This window comes from Cupressus sempervirens, chromosome 6 (assembly GCF_028749045.1).
Source record: "Cupressus sempervirens isolate cs-2001-9-10 chromosome 6, ASM2874904v1, whole genome shotgun sequence".
Lineage (NCBI taxonomy): Eukaryota > Viridiplantae > Streptophyta > Pinopsida > Cupressales > Cupressaceae > Cupressus > Cupressus sempervirens.
Window position 1 is genome coordinate 13007062 of NC_143123.1, and position 7004 is coordinate 13014065.

The 7004-nt window shown below is 34.2% G+C and overlaps 1 pseudogene; it reads left to right on the forward strand.

The window, feature by feature from the left end:
• Positions 1-604: 604 nt before the first annotated feature.
• LOC149550790 (protein CTR9 homolog pseudogene) lies at positions 605-3678 on the forward strand (annotated as a pseudogene).
• The last annotated feature ends 3326 nt before the right edge of the window (positions 3679-7004 follow it).

Here is a 7004-nt window from a genome sequence, read left to right on the forward strand (position 1 = left end):
AAAAAGGTTCATATTCATTCTCAAACATATTAAATTGTACATCACCATAGCCACCAGGGCTAGCCTCCAAGAGCAATCTAGAAAATTTCCACTATTCAGAAGGGTGACAAGAATCATAGTCCATCTTGCAAAAATCATTTTCCAGACCGATACATAGGCTTTCTCAAGAGTATAGAGAATAGCCCAAGCTTCCATCTAATTTTTAGAATGAGTACTTAAGGAAGTAGAAAAGAAAAACTAAACAGGGCTTAAAGTTCCACTACTAGTACCACCCATTCCTGTTGGACGTGGATTACTCCTTCAAAACCCATCTATATTGATTTTGAGGAAATCATTTGGGAGGGGAGACACTAACCTAAATGGTTCACTTTCTTGACTTGCTGAACTCTGGGACCAAACCTATTTTGTGAAGAAAGAGAAAAGCATTGATCCAAGTGATTAGCAATGTGGAGATCCAAATGAATAGTTGACTGAGATAACTCTTGTTTCAACAGACCACCCTCTCATGAACTCTCATTCATATTATAATCTTGCATGATCTTATCATAGCAAAGGTGATTATGAAATTGCTAGCCGCTACTACTATTTGGCACCCTCAAATTACATGTTACGCTTTGATGTTGGTGTTGCCATTCAGAAGTTTTCAACTTCAACACTTCAAAAGCAAAAACGTACTGCTGATGAGGTTATGAAAATGTCACCTATGCAAAGAAATGTTACTTATACAAATGTTAGTTATGACATCTTGTACATATGTTACTTATTCTAGTGTCACTTAATCAGTATCGCTTTTAAAATTTGTAAAACTAATATTGTTCTTCAAGCTTACTCTTTTGTTGGTTTAGAGTCAACAATTTATTTTTTAAAATTAAATATTTAAATTTATATTAGAAAAGGTAGAAATGAATACTTATTGATTTAACTCAATTTATAATTGTTATTTAAATATTTCTTAAAATAACATAATCCTTAATCTTTTTTTTAATTCTCTTCCAACTATCTCTATTTAGTGCCTACCATGTTTATGTGCATGTTTTTTTATGTGTTTTGGATAATAAGTCTAATTTAATTTGTCTATGGACTAAGACCTTAAATTATTGAGCTTCTCTTTGTTTCGTGAAAACTATAGCATTCTCTACTTAACAGGGCCAACCACGTGAAGGTGGAAGCTCATCATGGCCCCTCCTAGGAGTCTCTTATGACCCTTTACGACATTTTAAGAGCTCTAAGATTTATTCTTAGGGATCGTAAATGGTCATAAAAGGTCATAAGAGATCTTAGGACACAAAAACTAAGAAATATAATTGTAAGCATCATGGTCACATTTTTTTGGAATCAATGTAATTGAGTTGTATACCCAAGTGACGAAGTGCATCTAGAAAATGAAACTACAACCTATTGGGATTGAGACAAACCTTATAAAACAAAAGTAGCTAGGAATGATCGCTTGCCAATATCTATTAAATAGATTTGTGGGAGGACCTTGTATTCATGACCTACACCTTGTATTCATGAGCTAGGAATGATCGCTTGCCAACAGTTGTTGAATACATTTGTTGGAGGACCTTGTATTCATGAGCTATAGATGTATTCAGCAATTGGTAGCAAGCGATCATTCTTACATATGAATTAGACTTGGAATCGAAGGTGTGGAAGTTGCTTTGCATTTCTTGGGTACACAACCCAATTACGTTTCCAAAAAAATGTGACCATGATGCCTACAATTATGTTTCTTAGCTATTGTGAAATCTACATATTTGATAGGAGAAGCATTTGAAGTTTATGTTGTGAATCCACTAAATAGGGTCAAGATTTGATTTGGGAATGTTGGTAAGATGATCTGAGAGAAAGAATGGACAAACAGATGGAGAGAGAGATAATACAAGTGGTAGAAAGAGCCATGCCATTTGCAGGACGCCACCATCCTTTTGGTAGATCAAAGGAAAACATGGTAAGGACTATAATACACATTGTCCTCAAGAATATTATCTAGGAGTCTTTCTATCACTTGTATTATCTCTCTCTCCATCTGTCTCTCAACTCTTTCTCTCAAATCATTAGACCATACTATTTAATCTTGCCAGGCTATTTGAACAGCTACATGACACTGAAAAAGAAAATCTTTTGTACAGGCTAATATTGTTCAAGTTTCTTGATTATGTGGATGCATATCTACGACTTGCAGCCATGGCCCAAGCTCAAAATGAGATCCAACTAAGCCTAGAATTGATTGGGGAGGCACTTAAGGTGGATAAAACCTCAGTAAATGTGATTACCATGCTTGGCAACCTGGAACTGAAAACAGACGACTGGCTTAAAGAAAAAGAAACAATTAAAGCTGCACAAAATGTATCAGATGGTAAGGATTCTTATGCTGACATTAATTCTCTTGGAAATTGGAATTATTTTGCAGCTTCACGTAATGAGAAGAAGGATCCAGATGCGGAGGGAATACATCATGATAAGGCTAGGGAACTGTATCGTAAAGTGTTGGCTTAGAGACCTAGAAATGTCTATGCTACAAATGGGGCAGGCATTGTGCTAGCCGAAAGGGGTCATTTTGATATTGCAAAGCAAATTTTCACACAGGTTCAAGAAGCTGCAGCAGGAAACATCTTTGTTCAGATGCCTAATGTGTGGGTAAATCTAGCACATGTTTACTTTGCACAAGGACAATTTGGGCTTGCAGTGAAAATGTATCAAAATTGTTTGAGGAAATTCTATTTTGGCACTGACACCCAAATTTTATTATATTTATCTCGATCACATTATGAAGTAGAACAGTGGCAAGATTGTAAAAGAACATTATTAAGAGCAGTACATTTGGCACCCTCAAATTACATGTTACGCTTTGATGTTGGTGTTGCCATGCAAAAGTTTTCAACTTCAACACTTCAAAAGAAAAAACATGCTGCTGATGAGGTTCGTCAAGCAGTGTCTGAATTAAAGAATGCGCTCCGTGTGTTTAGACAACTGTTAGTAGTGCCAAGCCCTCATACACATGGCTTTGATGAGAAGAAGATAGAGTTGCATGTGGACTACTGTAAACACTTGCTTGATGCTGCCAAAGTTCACAGAGAAGCAACAAAATACGAAGAACAACAAAGCCGTCAAAAGCTAGAAGTAGCACGCCAACTTGTCCTGGCTGATGAGGCAAAACGAAAAGTTGAGGAAGAACGAAGGATTATGATGGAAAGGAGAAAGCAAGAAGAAGAATTGCAGCAGGTGATGCAACAAGAGGAGCAATTTGAATGTGTGAAAGAATTATGGAAGAGTAAGCATAAGGATAGGGATGATGATGATGATGAGGCTGGTCAGCCTGAAAAGAAAAGAAAGAAGGAAAAGAAGAAAAAGAAGAAGGATAAGGATCACAAGGCTTATGATTCTAATATGGAGGAACCTAATATTGCCATGGAAAATGAGGCAAATTATATGAGTGATAAGGCAGAAGCTGATACAGAAAATGCCCAAGATCTTCTTGCAGCTGCAGGTCTAGAAGACTCTGATGATGGCGAGACAAATTCTCCAGTTTCAGCAAAATCATGAAGGAGATGTGCATACACTGATTCTGAAGATGAAGAACCCTTACAGAAACAGAGTCTGAGAGAAGACAATACTTTTGATGATGATGTCTAGGCTTCCTGAGGATTAACTAAACAGATTCCAAGAGAAGATGATGCATAGAGTGATGATGGATAAGCTACCGAAACATTTAGTCAATCAAATATGCCTTGTCCCTTCCAAATCTGTTTGACATTGTTCCAAGTCAAAAACATCAATTGAATCATCTGTATGGAATCTTTTCTTTTTTTCCATTTATTGTTTTATATGGGCAACCTATTCTTGTCCTTATTCTAGAACATTTTCTATGTTCTTCAATGTATATGCTTTATCTTCCTATCAGATTCTAGATTAGAAGAACACACAATTGAAAATAGATTATCTATTTTCTTGAGGTTTAACCTAACAGATTCCAAGATAAGATGATGTATACGATGACGATGGATAAGATACCTCAAAGTTTAGTCAATCAAATATGCTTTGTCCCCTCCAAATCTGTTTGACGTAATTAAATGAGATCTATTCAAAAAGCCTCAAACGAATCATCTGTAGGGTATCTTTACATTTTTTCTGTTTATTGTTTTTATGGCAGCCTATACTTGTCCTTTTTTTATATCATTTTTTGCGTACTTCAATGTATATGCTTTATCTTCCTATCAGAGTAACAAGTAGTTGGTGTTGCTGTTTCTATTAGTGTGAATTATGCAAAGTAGCCAATTGCGTTTGATAAGAAACTCAGTGTCAATTCAAGCAACATCCATTTCAAAGGAAGAATACCGTAATCTATTTTTTCAAGCACTTCTTCTTGATGTGATAAATCGGTAGATATAAATAGAAACTAAACTTTGATCAAATTAGTACATACAGCTTGAACGTAGAAGACTTTTATCTAATTCATCAATTGTAGCAATATTAATCATACCATAATAGAATAATACTAAAAAAATAAATTACAAATTACAATTTTCATACCAGCACTTTTCATGGTGATCCACGAGAATCACCAAATGCATTGTAGAATAAAAATGTAAACATATTCATATTCTTCAAAAGTTTTCAATTGCTTCCATCTAATTAGTTTCACAATAAAAATTCTATGAATCCAAAGTTCTGAATCAACAAGACAAAAGATTTTTAATAAAATGTATGAGTTAGAGCTTCAACCGAAGATTTAATTCTAACAATTAAGCAACATATATACATTCAGGTTTTATACAATAGAAAGAAGGCAAGATTAGAAGGGGTTTAAGCTTCTATGTGCATGATCGTAGCAAGAATGAAATAAATTTTGTTCATGTAGATTTCATTTTTTTTTGTCACTCACAGAGATAAGTCGGAGTCTTGTTTCAAAGTGTAATCCTGCAAGAAGGGGGTCTAAAACATAGGAGAAGAAGTAAAAGAGAACCACATATTGGAGATATTACATGCATAACTAAAAAGAAAAAAGTGTATGAGTTTTCAAACACTTGTAGACATACATGATAGTAACCAGACCCAAATAGCTATACTCATGAAATGCCAACAAAAATATCTAGTTAGAAGTCTCTAAGAAAATGAAACTTGATTTCTAACATTTGAGATACTTGCATGTGAGTTACAAATTGAAATCTTCTATAGGAAAAAAAGTTGGGTTCAACAATAATAACAGATTTTTAGAACCCCATGATTTTCTTCCAACTCCTACAATGAAGATGGAAGAATTATATGCAGAGAATAGAAAGGAAAAACATAACTTTTTCTATGGAGGAAATAACCCACTATATACCTTTAAAATGGTGAAGAATGCCCAAATGTTTAGTAGGAAAAGCCACGGATTCTACTCCAAACATAAAAATGAAATGCTATAGGAAGACGATAAGGGGTTTGTTATTATAAAGGTCTGAAAGCAATAGGATACCATATTCTCATTACTCAAACATAGTTACCTTCATATAAAAATTATGGAGAATATGGCAAAAATCTCTAAACAATAGTGGCAAAATCATCCAAAAAAAATTCCAGGAAACCGCATGAAGGCTCAGTAAAAGAATCAGTGATTATGTTCAAACCCTAAGGAGAGGTTCTTTGTATTTGAAGTTTTCATATTCCAAAATATTTAATGGTGAAAATGATTCGTTTAGGGTTGAAAAAAAACAACATATATGCTCCTCAATTCCTTTTTCATAAATTTAGGAGTCCGAGTGCGTTGATGGGATTTTATTTTTTCCAAGTCCATGTTAATAACACAAATTGTGGGTGTTTAGTGGGGTCTTAATTTTATGTCCTTAGAAAATGCCTCAATTGCTAAGTGCACCCAACTATACTCAAAGCTGATTAAAGGAGTAGACGAGCAGCTGAATACAAGAAAAATGCAGTGAAAGCCGCCCATACAACAAACAGAGAGGAAGCTTATTGAAGAGGTTCCCATCTCATGCATAGATTAAAGACAGAGATTAGGCCAATGAAGAAACTCACGCAAGTGATAGAAAGTTGTGGCCATTGCGGGAGATTTCAAGGTGCCAACAAAGAGAAGCCACGTTAAGAATGTAGCAAGCGTTAAAAGGGAGAAACAAGCTAGCTAGGGGAGGCATTTTCGCAGCAAAGAGAGCCGGTAGAAAGTTTAAACACCTTTGCTAAATGGGAAGTAAAAAAGAAGAGCAAAAATGCCCATAACATGAATGATCAATACATAGCAATAAGTTGCAACAAAGTTTAATGCACCCGTGCCCTTGTGCCCTTTTCGCGCAAATGTTGATGCAGACTCACAAACTCACAACGCAAATGAAATGTGAATTACATTTTTGCCTTTTTTTTTTTTGTTTTATGCTGTCATGCTGGTCGCAATTTTGACCAAAGTAATTCATCGCAATTGCGACCAACACGGGCTAGTTATTAAAAAAAATAAAAAAATTTGCTTTATAACGCAACCAACCAAACCATTTTAAAAACTTGGTCGCAAATTTTGGTCATCATTTAGGGTTAAATCCACTAGTGTGGATACACTATTTGAAGGGTTTTTGAACATTCTTTGTATAGAAAAGGTTAGTGTAGTCCTTTTTAAATATTCTTTGTTACTATAGAGACAAATTTCATTATAATTTGACAAGTTGTTTAATATATAGTGAATTCATTGAAATTTGTATGTTTGAATGACTTGTTATTTGGAAATGGTTAGAAATTTTAATGTATGAATAATTCATTATAATTTTACAAGTTGTTTAATATATATTGTGTATTCATTGAAATAATAGTAATTTGCATATGTATTTGAATGATTTGTTATTTATAAATTGTAAGTAATTTGGATGTTTGAATAATTTGACATATAGAAATCATCATCATGCCAAGGAAGAAACCAAAAACTTAAACAACAAAAGAGATAGAGAGAGATTTGGCAATTAAAAGAGATGAAATGAAACTACTACGTGAACAAAGAAAATTGCAATGCAATAATGAAGAATTGT